At 41.7% G+C, this 15200-nt stretch overlaps 1 protein-coding gene across 2 annotated transcripts in view; it reads right to left on the bottom strand.

Moving 5' to 3' along the window:
* The window catches only part of LOC118776404 (zinc finger MIZ domain-containing protein 2-like), a 39626-nt gene extending 25256 nt beyond the window's left edge, over nt 1-14370 (bottom strand). Inside the window, exons 1-2 of one of the 2 annotated variants that reach the window (XM_036526743.1) lie at nt 13911-14370; nt 13737-13808 (exon numbers count right to left, since the gene is read on the bottom strand). The gene's annotated coding sequence lies outside the window, so the exon portion shown is untranslated. Of the gene's footprint in view, nt 1-13736 lie in introns of both variants that reach the window. The other variant, XM_036526742.1, reaches the window with a different exon arrangement.
* Nucleotides 14371-15200: the final 830 nt, after the last annotated feature.

Raw genomic sequence — 15200 nt, forward strand, 5'->3', positions numbered from 1 at the left:
TCCATTGCTTTAGGAATTTTAACGCATTTTCCATTTTTCCCCCCAGTTGTTTTCCCCTTTTCCATTTTCTCCTTCAGCTAAATGAGATTTTGAAGAAGATAAATAAATGTTTAAAACTGTGACAAATACCTCTAAAGGTACCTGAAAGAGAAATCCTTCCATAGCATTAACACCTGTATAATGTAAAATGAAACAACCCAACAGAAAAGATTTTTATTACAACTTTCTGCATAAGTCTATACAGCCTGGTAGGTAATGAAGCTATAATCACATGCCGCTGTTGCTGTTGAGCTCCTGCTCTTCCAGGTTTGGAACAGGGAGTCATGAGATGTGGCCCCTGTGTGCTCTCATATTAGAGCAGAAAACTCTTCATTAAGATGGGGCGCATACCTGTAACTCAAACACCTTGTGCATGCAGACAAACAAAGACCCCGGGCAACAACAGAAAGCGAAAACGAGCCGGATGGTACGCATGTGGACCATGCCTCGGGGTGCTTTCGCATCTGCTAGCCTATCACCCTCATCCAGGAGAGAAACACGGTGAAAAATGTGCGTGGTTTCATGTTGGTTAACAAGCCATTTGCTTGGTGCCCCATGGATATATGACACAGATTTCATACTGTACTACAGCCTTCAATGTGCAAACAGCACTTGGAAATCATGTCACTCCTACAACATACAGCCTCATTTTACTTTCTGATTGGACCAACCCACTCACTGGAAGCAGATCAATCACTCCGCTTAAAAAAATGGGACCACCAAAACCTGAAAATGAAGTATCAGCATCCCATATCGTGCACTGGACGTGCTCTGCTCCATGTGTCAGGGCAAGCACATTAACAATCCTGAGCGGCGAACATAAAATGTTGGGAAGTGCAGCTCGATAGTGAGTGCTTTCAACAGCAACGCATATAAACACAGTGCAGCAGGCAGCATAACTGTCATTTAAGAAGCACCGACTGTCATCTTTGTAAGAAATCCACTTACAGGATAATTGCTGCTGTATGGATTTCTTTCACATAAAGTGCTGCAACTGGATCGCTGTGGTGTGCCCATTTTAGTCTTTGACATTTTCTGCGTTAACATACAAATGCCTTTTAACAGAAAAAAAACTCACCTGTAGTCCATTACGTTGTGTAACTCCCCCATATTGAGAATGTAACACCCTGCATTAACACAAATGTTTTCGAAAACTAAAGTCAAAAACACTGAACCATTAATTGCAGGAGAGGATAAGCTTCACTCCAGTGTGAGAGCAGCAGCAAAATAGAACTTACTTTTACTGTGTGGAAAATATGCATGGTGATGTGACTGTTAGAACTTATTTATATATAATGTACATACAGTGCATACGGAAAGTTTTCAGACCCTTTCAAGTTTTCCACATTTTGTTATGTTTCAGACTCATCTTAAAATGGATTCAATTCATTTTTTTCTCATCAATCTACACACAATACCCCACAATGACAAAGCAAAAACAGTTTTTGGAGTGTTTTATAAATTTATTAAATATAAAAGACTGAAATATCCCATTTACATAAGTATTCAGACCCTTTGTTATTGAGCTCTGGTTCATCTATCAATGGTCCTTGAGATGCTTCTACAACTCGACTGGAGTCCACCTGTGCCTAATTGAATTCACTGGACATGATTAGGAAAGGCACACACCTGTCTATATAAGGTCTCACAGTTGATTCAGTTTTTCATCAGTCTATTATTTTTAATAAATTCACAAAACACTCCAAAAACAGTTTTTGCTTTGTCATTATGGGGTATTGTGTTTAGACTGATGAGAATAAAATGAACTGAATCCATTTTAAGATGAGCCTGAAACATAACAAAATGTGGAAAACTTGAAAGGGTCTGAAAACTTTCCATATGCACTGTATATCTAAAGCAGAGACAGGTATCTTGTGTTTAGAGCTAGCACTTAAAGCATATGCAATGAATAAAATCCGTTTTATCACAGGAAACAAAGCTAAGGTATATTATACACAGCATATAATCTGTGCAGAGAAATAAGTCTCAGCCGATCAGAGTAGGCTCCCCACAAAGGAAGAAACTCAGGAGTGGAAAAATGGCATTGACCGCACTTTAGCACTTGGGATTAGCACTTATTCTACATGTGATAAAGCCTTACCATAAATGATGCAAAGAACAGACCACAGAACACAACAACAAAACCAGCCTCACCATAAGTCACTTTTCTCCCTTATTATTGCAATGCATGACTCAGGTGAGAGATTTCCTACCAGGGTGGGTGGCCAACTGGACCACAGTTTTACCATCAATGCTGACCACCCCCCCCCCCCCCCCCTTTTCCATGTACTCTGATGTTTTGTTGCAAAGGAGGAGCTGCAACAACAATAAAAGATCACGATGACTCATTTTCCCTGGGGGCTCGATCAAATGAAACACGCCTGTTTTTGCTGTGAATGGCTTACGGTGTGGGCCGGCTGATGTGAGCATGAATCAGAGGCATCGGTGGGTGGGCCCAACGGCAACAAACCACCTGACGGTTCTCATGTGGACAGGTGCGGCAGCAAATTTCGGCGGCTCTGCCGGGGGACGGCAAAGAGGGCTCCTTAGAGTCACCTAACCCCGCCGCGCGCAAGTGCTTTCGTGACGCCCCGTGCCGGCCTGACCCGCAGCCCGTATCTGAAGAGTGACAAGGGACGGGTTTAGAAGGGCGCTGTAGGGATGCGAACGCCTCGGTCGCTGGGCGCTGTGGCGCGACTCGGGAGTGTCACTCACAGATGCCGGGTGAAACATAAAGCATGTGGAGCACGCAGGAGCATGGACACAGTGTCAGCCCAGGACTCCCTGTCTGACACATTCAGCACCCAGGCACCAGCGTCACAATCTAATCCGGGTCACCATGACACTCGCTCTGTCAAACCAGATTAATCCGTTTATCCTGCCACCTCAGAGAAGGACAGAAAAGCCACGCATTTTTTTTTTTTTCTTAGACTGTCCTCCTCCTTCAGCAGGGAAGTGTAACACCCTCTGTGAGGTGATCCTCTGCCCGCACAGCATCAAGTTTGATAGTGCTTATTAAGAAGTGCACAACACAGCATCTAATCCCCATTATCTGCACCAGCTGTCCACACTGTGCCCCAAGTATAAAAAAAGCACACTCTGAGGGCGAGACAGGAACACAGTGTGTGTTTTTTTTTTTTTTTGGGTTAAGCACCATTTGTTCACGCTGCTGATGCAACTAGTTTCTCCTCGACAGAAAGTGACACTCTCTCCCAATTTTGTCAGGAAATAAATTGTGTGGGTTTTGTTTTTCAGTGGGAGGAGGGGGAACCGGTTCCAAGAATGGAAAATATTTAAGCAAATGCCATTTGCGGTATTGGTGGTTCCACTAAGTCCAGTTAAGACACAACAGCAATTAAAACTCAGTCCTACCCGACAGACACTGACCTGCACCAGGCGTCTTTAGCCTTTGAAAATACATGCACACTGAAGCAAAGTAAGGGAGCTCTGTGCTGGTCACGACAGTGCTGTGATCAGTGCTGGTCTCAGCATTTCAGGGACAGTGATCCAGACTAAACCAGGAACTGAGGTTCTAGCCTAAGTCACCACCCCTTACTTCACTGTGACCTTCAACCCACCACAGCTCCACACCCTTCAATTCATAGAAACTGGAGAGGAAACCAATCAATAGCACAATTTCTCACACAGTCACTTTCAAAAGTTTGCCTTTCAGCTGATGCTACAGGGAAATGTCCCCTGTAATCGTGGCTAGATGTCAAACGGAGTCCTCTCTCAGCGTGCCTCTAGCATAAACAAACATGAAGCCGCAGTCACCTTGAAAAAGCAATCCAAAACAACACTATTTCCCCAAATGAACTTGGGTATGACAAACTGAGTTTTCAAAATGGCCTACGAATCTGTATTCATAACTAACAGCGTAGCACTGCAGTGAAGACATTAAGAGAGTGAATCAATAGATTAAAAAATTAATTTGTATTGTCTCCACAAAATGGTAAATTTTGTGCAGCTCCTCTTTGGCCCTGACAAAGAAAGAGTCAATTTGGCTTCTGACTGCCTGAACCATAATCTCCTCAATCACCTTCAACCTAGAACATGGCCTGATTTTACCTCAGATTTAGACCTGATAATAGCCATTACAAGTTTCCTACAAATGCTGAAATTCAGTATGTGCGTGCTAAAATCATACTTCAGCTTAACAGCGTAGGGTGTCAGCTGCCAATGAGCCTATGAGCAACTCATTTAATTGAACATTTTTCACCAGAAATTATCACAAACATACTCAACTCGTCAAAAAAAGGATAAAATTCTAATGTACCTTGTCTGGTGCCGAAGTTAAGAGTGAATCATAACGCCAGCACTCAACAGTTAGCAGAGTGTGTTACTCTCATGTACTTATAGGCGTTTCTGCAATACGCAAAAAAGACGTGTTTCATCATATGCCTTCTTCAGCAAGTGAAAATATTCAAATTGTTTTCAGTTTTTCAGGTTTCACAGCACGATCAAAAAACTACCACGTAACATTTTTTTCCCCCCCAATGTCGGCAGCTGTTTCCTTCAAAAAGCGGTGGGGATGCAGTGAACGAGGAAAGACACTGGCAGCAAGACGGAGGCACTGACACATACACTATATGGACAAAAGTATTTGGCCACACCTGTTTTTCAGGGTTTGGACTAGGCCCCTTATCTCCAGTGAAGGGCAATCTTAATGCTTCAGCATACCAAGACATTTTGGACAATTCTATGTTTTCAACTTTGTGGCAACAGTTTGGGGAAGGCCCTTTTCTATTCCAACATGACTGTGCCCCAGTGCACAAAGCAAGGACTATAAAGACATGGTTTGATGAGTTCGGTGTGGAAGAACCTGACTGGCCCGCACAGAGCCCTGACCTCAACCCCATCGAGCACCTTTGGGATGAACTGTAACGCAGATTGCGAGCCAGGCCTTCTCGTCCAACATCAGTGCCTAACCTCATAAATGCTATACAGAATGAATGGGCACAAATTCCCACAGAAACACTCCAAAATCTTGTGGAAAGCCTTCCAAGAAGAGTGGAAGCTGTTATAGCTGCAAAAGGGGGACCAACTCCATATTAAAGTATATGTATTTGAATACAACGTCATTACAGTCCCTGTTGGTGTAATGGTCAGGCGTCTGAATACTTTTGTCCATATAGTGTATACACAGTAACACATGTTGGACACAAGAGGAAGATGAGGAATTTATTGGGCTGGGGCTACATTCCATAGGTTATAAAGATCTGAGAAACCTAGTGGAAAAAATAGATATGTTACTCCAGGTAGTACAACACTAAATAATAATGGCCACATATAGATTTAGATTTCAAAACTTGTATGGTCCTCTAAGCCTCGGCATAATCGATTCTGCCACCCCCCACCTTGTATGCGACATGTGTAACACTTGTAATACGTTCACTCATTTTCACTTTCAGTTTTGCATGCAACTCAGGTGCGCATCTGAATGATCTCAGTTTACCTGAAAGTTCGGCCACCAGCACAAACATGGTGCTGGCTACATGCACGCACATAATGATCTGAAGCATGGGCAAATGCATGACAGTCCTGCAGTCAGTGGTTCAGGATGCCTTTGGGCCAGAGGCTATATGAAATGAGCTTGGATTCTGGCAGTTTCCCTTGTGCTGCATCATATGTATTACCTGGCCTGTCAGTGTGATACAGCATGATTTTTTAATGCAGGTGTTAAGCATTCAGCCCCACACAAAATTGTACTAATTTCATTTTTTTTCTGTATATCATGCCCCTGCGAATGCCATCAATTGAACAAAGACTGAACAAAGATTTTATAGCTTCCACAATCTGTTTACTAACAGACAAACTACGTATTGGAAAAGTAACACATTAACCAATCAATTTATGTAGCCTACAGAAAGTGTCCCTCTTTGTTATGTACATGTATATACACTGGCGTAACATTTTGATGCAGATAACAGGGTTATATGAATGACTGACAGATGGATCACTAAAGACGGAGTGCTTTCTGCTTCTATGGACAGGACGCGCAGCAACAGAGGAAGCTTGGGGATAGAGCCGTTGCCACATTTGTCTTCAATCCGAAAAGCCAGGAAGTGAGATAGCATCTCCAGAGCCCCCATGAGCACACATGAGCGCCTGTGCGCTCCAACCGCCCCCTGAGAGCACGGCTCCAGCAGAGACGCCCTGCTCCTCTCTCGCTGAATTTGCCCTGTGCGCCGTTCTGGAGAAACAGAGCCATATAACCGCCTACTGCAACCGGAGCCGAGAGCACTGAGCACAGCGTCCCGCCAAGGGGCCAGAGCACAGACTCTAGCCATTGCCAACAACGTGTAGAAATCGCAAACATCCAGAAGAGGTTGTTTGTGCAAACATCTCACATTAAACAACGGAAAAACAGAGATTCAGCAAAGGGGAAGGCACTTACCCTTTCATTTGACGTATACGGTTCATAAAATGAGCCCATCCATCCACATGAACAACTCTGTCAATGGGATACCCATCTATCCATCTGTCTATCAATCTGCATGGCAAGCAAGAGTCTAGCAGATTATGGACACACCATCTGATGCTACTCAGCCAGCCCCTGTAGAAATTATTAAATGGCTTTGATCCATCCACCACAAACCACATCAACAAGGACTGTTCAACATCTCACTATTCCTGCAAATACTGCAGTCCTCTGGATCAGCCCAGGAAAGGCCTATTGGATGAATTTAAAAACAGCCTCATCGTGGCCTTGAAAAGACTGTCATGCTAAATCTGAACACTTCAAGTGAAAGCTTGACTAATTGTCCAATAAGGGGCATCTCCTGGGCATGAGGTGAGCTTCTATTACCCGCTTGACTTCTAGCTCACCTCAAACAGGGGGATACACACACACACACACACACACACACACACACATAAATACACAAACACCCTGCTACACAAGACAAGTTCAACATTGCTAGCATTGCAAAGTCTGTGGTTATAAAAAGCCAGCCCTCCTGACAGACTGGCATGGTGCAAGGAAAGAGCAATGAGGCAGAAAGACAGAGCCGTCTGTGCAATGTACTCGACTCCTCTCAGCCTGCTCCTGCAGTACAATGCTCCACTGGCTGGAACTAGAACCAGTCCCAAGGGTTCTCCATACCCACCCCTGAAAGCAAGTGCTTGCAGTACAGTTCCACCCATGTGCTCCTGTCTTCCATATGACATACGACCTTCCTCTGTCAGAGTGCTGCCACATATCACCTTTCCACACACATTAGAGAACAACTGACAGCTATGCCTGTGACGCCTAGCGTATGCGCAATCAAAACCGCCATCGTTCAGTGGAAAACACTGGTCTGCTTTGCCCAGTGTGGTCAAGTGTATAGGCTGAGCTGTCTTATGTAATTTGACACTGGGCATGACATGCTCCCACCCCGTCATTGGCAAAGAACTACGGGCACATCAGTGTTCACAAGAAAGCAATACATGTGTGTGCGAGTACGAGAAGAGCTGATGTTTGTAGTGTGGAGGGCAAAAAATGATAAAAACCTGATGAAATGAGCAAGGGAGTGACATGGAAAGAAAGAGAAATGGAATGGCTCTTGTCCATATGGTGAGTTGAAAGATTAGGACAACTTGGAGCTATGCAGAGAAAAAGTGATATTTTTGGAAATGTAAGTGAACCTGTAGTTCCACTGGTATAAAAGGAATTCATCTGGTCTCGACCCAAATTGTGGCACAGTTGGATTTTCTGCTCTGAAAGAAAACTGTTCCAGTTTGTTACCTCTGGAGCTGATCTAAGGTAGAGTACCAGGAAAAGGACTACAGCGTGGCAGCTGCCTCACTGTTTAAGCCTAGTTCAATTAGGAAGGTAGAAATTCACTGGAACAAACTGTAAATATTCTGAACATTAAATTAATAACAATACTGCACACTTCTGAGACATTGTCAGTTCACTTTCAACACCAAATCAAGTGGCCACTTTGCTTCACTTAACTGAGTTTTGGACCTAAGAGTGACATTTATGTATATGTTGAAAAACAAACATTGTATTTGTACAGTCTTCAATGTTAGCATTTTTATCAACTATCAAATGAACTGGTGTTTCCCTTGTGATCAAATAATGTTATGTCACAGTGATCGTCCTCTTCCAACACACTTCAGTTATCAAAAAAATAAAGCTTTTGGAGGGTGTTAAGTAGTGTAGTGCATTAAGTGCCTTCTTATTATTCTTCTACTTCTTCTAATCTCTCAGACAGCTCTTCAGCAGCAGTCTGGTCCCTGGTGCTGGACGCAGTGAGATCCCTGCTACGGAGTTAAGGTAATAGTGGTGTTAATACTCAGACCTGCTCTGAGAAGAGAGCACTCTGAAGTAGAGCTAATTGTGACCAGAGTCTGTTCATTCTTTGTTTCTTGTTTTCACAGGAATATGCACAGCAGAGAAAGGACCCAAGGTCTGATGAAAGAGAGAGCAACACTGACACAGACTGAAGGCTTGTAAACAAGGGCACATGGTTACAGCGTGCAATGCAACTCAGTACCTGAGACACATATTTTCTGTCAATAAATGAAACTCTTCCTTAGTGGCCAGCCTGCTTCGTGGCTAGCTGAACAGTGAAAAGAGAATATGTGGCTAACTGTAGGTTGAGGAAGAGACCATTCTGGAACAGAATCTATTGGGGGATAAGGTCCAACTATACACATGTCAGCAAGAATATTTTGAACAACTGAGGCACAGAGAGAGGCAGAGAGGAGTAGAGTTAGCTACTCTCAGAGAAGCAGCAAATCTAACAGGCTACTCAGGAAGTCTAGCCATGAACAAGTCACAATTGGTGGTGTCTGTGTGGCAAATGGGGTAATGCCCCCAGTGTTGCAACAAATGGGATCGAGTACAATAATTACTGTGAAAAGTAGCACCAAGGGACCCGCCTGGTGAGCCAATCTCCTTATCAGGCCATGAGGGCTTCAACACCCATATCGATCTTGGGTGTATTGGAAACATATTTTAGTAAACCTAAACTCAACTGGGCCATTAATGAGTGATACTGACTACAGTCCAGCACGAACAATAAAGTTTAATAGTGTCTAACAGTGATCATGCTTGTGAGAGAGGGTGATAAAGCCAATAAGGGTTTTGCAGCACAATATTCCTGCTTTGCTTTGGGGCCCAGCCTGGTAATGTAACAGCACTGTGGAGTGGGTGGCCAGGACCTCCTTTTTACACTATTAACCAAATTAGTACTGTGTGTTGCTTGCTTATTGAGTCAATTAACTACCAAGCTGTGAGAGCTAGCACCAGAAACATAAAATACTCACGCAACCAATATCCATTTTCTTATTTTAGATTCAGGCTGTCTGTTATTCGTTTATCAGTTTTGGGGTCTGTACAACTACAAAATGTCAGGTTGTCTGCCACAAAACAAAAGGTTATCAACTGGTTTAACTCATGTAAAGTTACACAATCTGCAGAGAAGCTGAAATAATATTTCATCCTCTGTAGTTCATTATTACTACAAGGTTGGTTCAAACTGCTGAAACTGTATATCTGATGTGAATCAACCATCATACTGCATACCAATTACATTTGTTTAGCAGACGATCTTATCCAGAATTACTTCCACAGCTTACATTACTACATGTATACAGCTGGATATTAACCGAGGTAATTCAAGTTAAGGACCTTGCCCAAGGGCATAACAGCAGTGCCCCAGCTGAGAACTGAACCACCAACTTTTTGCAAGCCCTTCTCCTTATCCTCTGCCACCAGGCCATGTTGTCTTACTATGTCAGTCTAGCCAATGCTGGAAATCACACCTAGAAGCATGCTTAATACTACTGAATTTTTATTTTTATGGGTGTGCAGTTAAAATGAATGTATACATCTCTCAGGCTTTAAAAACAATGCCAACAGATCCTGTGGTATGGTGCTTCAATCTCAGGAGAGAGACAGTGAAATGCATTCTGTGTTTTAGACAAAATTTCCATTGTACTGTTTATGAAAAAAAAAGCTATTAAAGACGTTGTTCCCTACAACAGCAGAGATGAGGAACAGTATGCACTTTTAGAAAAATGTGATTGAATAACATGGAGCTTTAGAGATGCTCTCAATCTCCAGAAATTTGGGAACACATAGACAAGCCAAACTGCAAGATCTTCAAGTAATTGTACAATCTTTTTTGCATTACTTCAGTATATACTCACACTGTCTAATCAAACTGGTCCATGAAGATTTTCAGCACGGTTAAAGATACATAGTGGTTGTTCAACAACATCTGTCTCTGAGCTGGTCTTAACAAATCTGTTACTGACTTTAAATAACAGTGTGTACTGCCAGATTCACTTGAAAGACCACTGACGTCACAGTTCAATGTAACTTTATACATTTTGTTATCTCACTACTCTAGAAGTAAAATCACAATTAAATGTGATGGGGTGCCAGTTTCCTAAGGAGCTGTCAAATGTAGGCCTACAAACAGCAATCTCTGTGCTTTGGTTCTCTTTGAAGCTTGGTGTTTGCAAACAAATTCATAGAAGGCCACTGTTATCATTCTCGTTTTTTTGAACAATCTTCAAAAGTAATCAATACACCAGACAAAAGATATTAGAGAACATGTACATCAGTGACTCATTAATAAGCAATTCATTAATAAATGCACATTCCTTACCTGTTTGGATAAAGGCCCTGCTAACACAATCCAAACTGCTGGATTTTATGTGCACTGAAATTAGACTTCTTTATGCTATCAACAAGAGTGTTCAGAAGATAAATACAATTCTTTACATCTGCAGCCTTAGGATTTAAATGCATAAAGCCCTAATTACAATACCTCTGCAATATTACCCAGGGTATTTTATCAGTAATGATGGGGGTGCAGGCAATTAAAGGTACCTGTACCAGAACTGTTTTATTATTTTTAAACAAAATTAAAATAATTAATAAAAGTAAATAAACTGCTAAATTCTTAAGTAAATCAAACTGAATAGCAGTGTGTTTCTGTTTATTCGACATGTTGTAACATTAAGTTTATGATTAATTTCACTGATTACAAACATTGTGGTGAGACTGACATTTAAGCAAGAAAGGAGGTCTTGCTCTATTTTTTGTCATACGAACCTGTGTTGCAAACTTAAACTATCTGTGTAATTCAGCTCGTGACTGCAGAAACAAGAGGTAAAAAAAAAAAAAAAAAAACTTACTCAAGTTGTGTGAATGTTCAAAGGTGGGTAAGTGTACACAGGCACTATTTCAACAAATGATCCTCCAACCTTCTGAGGGTTTGAGCCAGTCCTAGATAATACAAACAAGCTTTGTGCTCGCAGACCACATAGCGATGCATGCTGAAAACTGGCTGTCCCTGGCGATCACTGATAACAGGCATACTAAGCTCAGACTGGAGGTGCCAGAACTGAAGTCTTCACTTTCACTGATGAAGTGGCAGACATTAGTGCTGAACATACTGCTTTGAAAGAGTATAACAAGTGCTCTCTCAAATATTAAAAAATAATGGAATATTGATCTGTACCATTCACAACACTTCAACTCCAAACGAAAGTGTAAGAGTTGGGATTTTGTGCATGAAGTATGTTACACAAAAACTCAGAAACGGGAAGTGGTTGCTTTGTGTCCACTGCTATACTTCTGCTGGTTGTTTGTGAATGAAGACCGATGCGGGGCAGAAGAGCAGGATAATTTAAGCATTCAAGGAGAGTATATTCCCCTTGGGAGCAATATTTTACTCAAGATGGCATGAACTACTATTAATAATTCACCAAACCTTCTTCAGAGGAGGAGCTTTCGATAAAAACCTTCCAGAGGCACATGAAAGCATGCGCTAGCCCTCTCGTGTTTTAAAACACCTCTTACCTAGTCAGTCAGTCATACTTACTTTTAAATGCTGTTCCCCATCCATTAAGGATTAGGATATTGGATTTCACACAAGCCAAATACTGCCACAAGTCATGTGGATGACAGACATTTTTCATGTGCTTCACTTCTGAGTCAAAGGTGTTTTGGAGCTACTTGTGTGCCTCAGTTTCCCGGTGGAGTACGGTTTCACAGAGGGCTTGAAGAGATGTACTGTGACAAGGATAGGGTACAAATTGGCCTTCTAGCACTCTGAGCAGGGCAATTACTGGAGGCAAGAGGCGATGGGGTGAGAGTTCCAGAGACAAATTATGTTAAGCACACCTGGGACCTCTTGACAGACCTATTTAATTAATCACAGAGAAGTTACACATTCTAGAAAATTTAAATATATGGCACTTATTGAGATGGACACCCTAATCTAATAAGATCATTTTGGGTATAGCTATATGGCTGGAGTTACTCCATATTTTGGAAACGTGCCTCAAATATTTAACCCTGGGACCCTCACCATTTCAGAGGAAATACCAGCACAAGATGTTATTAACAGAACTACAGTTACAGAAAAGTTGTCAATAAATACCACTAGATTTCAGAAGCACTTAAGGTGACCTTTGCAAAATAAGACTGATTGGTTTTATACAGCTCAATCGTGATACAAGTCGACTTTGGAGGTGTCGAGATAATCTTCATTCAATACGCCTTCACTGTTAGACATTATACATACTATGTCACTCATATTAGACGTTGGTGTACAACAGTTTGTATAAATGTGCAACCTATGCAAATTAAGAAACTATAAGACAAAACGGTACATGTGCTGTAAATAAAGGCAAAGCACAACGTCTCAAAACACTGAGGAAAAAAAACGTTTCACTGCTTTAGGTTTCAGCGGAGCGGTGACATTCCTTAACAATTAGTGTGGTACAGTGCTGGAAACATCAACAGAAACTGATTGTGCAAGAAAAGATACACGAATTTCAAGTGTAACGTGTCATTATCCCTTCATCACATATCAGTCCGTACAAGTCCCGTTTTTGAGGGAACTTTACAGAATTACGGGATATTTTCACAGTACGGTCCTTCGCCTCCTAAAAATCAAAGAATACATTAGCTACCAAGCCTCGTATTTCAAACGTGATGGATATGTTTGGCTGATTAACGTCACAATGTATTCAAGAGCGTGCATGACAAACGTGACACACTTCCACTAAAACCTAATAACTCATCACGATAGCGTATCGATTTTACACGGTATGACTATGTTTCAAAAGTGATACAAATGATAGGGGTACACAAACATCTGTGATTGATTACGATCGTGCATTAGTTGTTGCTCTAGCTTCTGAGTGTTACCAGCGCCGTTGAACACAGTAACGTGTGCCCGCAATGAAATAACAATGGAAGACATTTTGTATCTCCTTGCAGTACCAACAGCTAGAATCTACATATTTAACGCTGTTTACGAACGAATAATTCGTGACAAATAAACCAGGTATATAACTATCTCCTACCACAATGATCAGCAACACATCACACTTCGCTAGCTAGTTTCACTTCAAACGCGTAAACAAGAGCATTAGCAAGCTGGCTAGCTGATTCACCTAGCTAGCTAACAAGCCATCTATCTAGCCTGTTAGCTAGCAAGGTTTGCTATAGTTTTGCTAGCAAGTCAGCGTAGAAATTAGCTACCTTGTATTTCGTTTCGATGTAGCTTTTCTTAATACCATCATGAGGCATGCAAGAAAATAACACAGCTAGCTAAATGACTATTAATATTTCAACAGTACTGCTATATACCCAATTGAACTGTCTAGCTAATTAGCTAGCTAGCCAAGTTACTGACAATGGAATAATTTTGAGGGGACAAGCAGTGCCACTTGCTTACCTTCGACTCCTAACTGCCCGAGGTTGATGTGCGTCTGTTGTAGTCTGTGGTCCACGGTAGATATACACCAGGCTGAGGCAAATACTTAGAAAGATGATGACCAGTTTCTTTGCCGATGCTATTAAATAGCTGCTTATTGAAGTCACAAATCTACCTAGCTAACTTGCTACCCACCTGGCTGACTGTCGATTGTTAGCAACCCAGTTATTTTTTTTTCGTACTTCTGTCAGCCTAGCAAGGTAAAAAAAAAAATAGCTGACAATCTACCTTCGCTAGCTAGGTAGTATTCTCCATTATGGTAGTTGTGAATTAGACTTCGCTTTTGATGTCACTAACACAATGCGATACAGCAGCTTTTGGAGCTTGCTAACTAGCTAACAACAAGGTCGTGAGCCAAACCTTGTTCACCGTGCGTGTGCTTGGGAGTTCTTAGGCTCGCTTTGCCCGACAACTAGCTGACTCGCTTCAGTGACGTTACAGAAAGTGAGGGCAGGCTGCACACTCCTGCGTGTGGATTCCGAGTTCTGTGCGCCCCTCGGCAGTGTTTCCACAGCCCAAGCTAGTTAGCTACCCTCCCTCTGTTGCACAATGAGCTGCTATAATTTATTCATGAGATCATGAGGATTGGAGGATCTCTGTCGGAGGAATTTTTTTAACCTCGCTCCCTCTCCGTCTTCCTGACTTCACATTACCCCAGACCAGACCAAACTAGTAGATCGACTGCAGATTTTTACGACCATAGATATGGAATAACTAGACTGTGCATACAAAAAGGATATTACAACAGTTCTACATAGAAATGTATGGACCTACTCGTCATGAGTTAATAGTTTGTACATACAATATACAGTGTATGCTACTCTAGATACAGTAAATAAACATTGACATCCGTCTTAAACAATGAGTTGAAAACAACAGACAATATTTTATTGTGTATACATTTTAGGGCAGGTGTTATCCATTATTTTGCAAGCAGCGTTACACATGACCATTGTGCGAATAAAGGCACTCACAAAAGATTGTGAACGAGGAAGCCATATTAAACAGAAATACTCTTCTAAACTAAGCCTGCAATGGCGGCTGTTTCGATGTCAATATGTACTTACTGCAGGCTGTGGTCAATGTGTGTAAAATAAAAGGACCGTTAAACTTATCTAGAAATTCTATTTCTATAGAGCCGAGAAGTGAAATTATCTGTATTCGGATCTCTCGAGGACGCCTCCGCTCTGACTATTCTTGAGTTTGCCTCTTCCTCCTGAGTTGACTATAATCATAACAACAAAAACCAAACACATTTATGCACTATAAACCTTTAACCCTTGTCACCAGACATGATTAAACAAAGGAACATAGATATATGAATACATGGCTTAGAATGAAATTTCAATTTGAATAAAAAGAGTGATGAAACTTCAAGATGAAAATATAGTTAAGATGGATTTGTATACATAAAACGTATGTTTA

The sequence above is a fragment of the Megalops cyprinoides genome, chromosome 4 (assembly GCF_013368585.1).
Source record: "Megalops cyprinoides isolate fMegCyp1 chromosome 4, fMegCyp1.pri, whole genome shotgun sequence".
Taxonomy (NCBI): Eukaryota; Metazoa; Chordata; class Actinopteri; order Elopiformes; family Megalopidae; genus Megalops; species Megalops cyprinoides.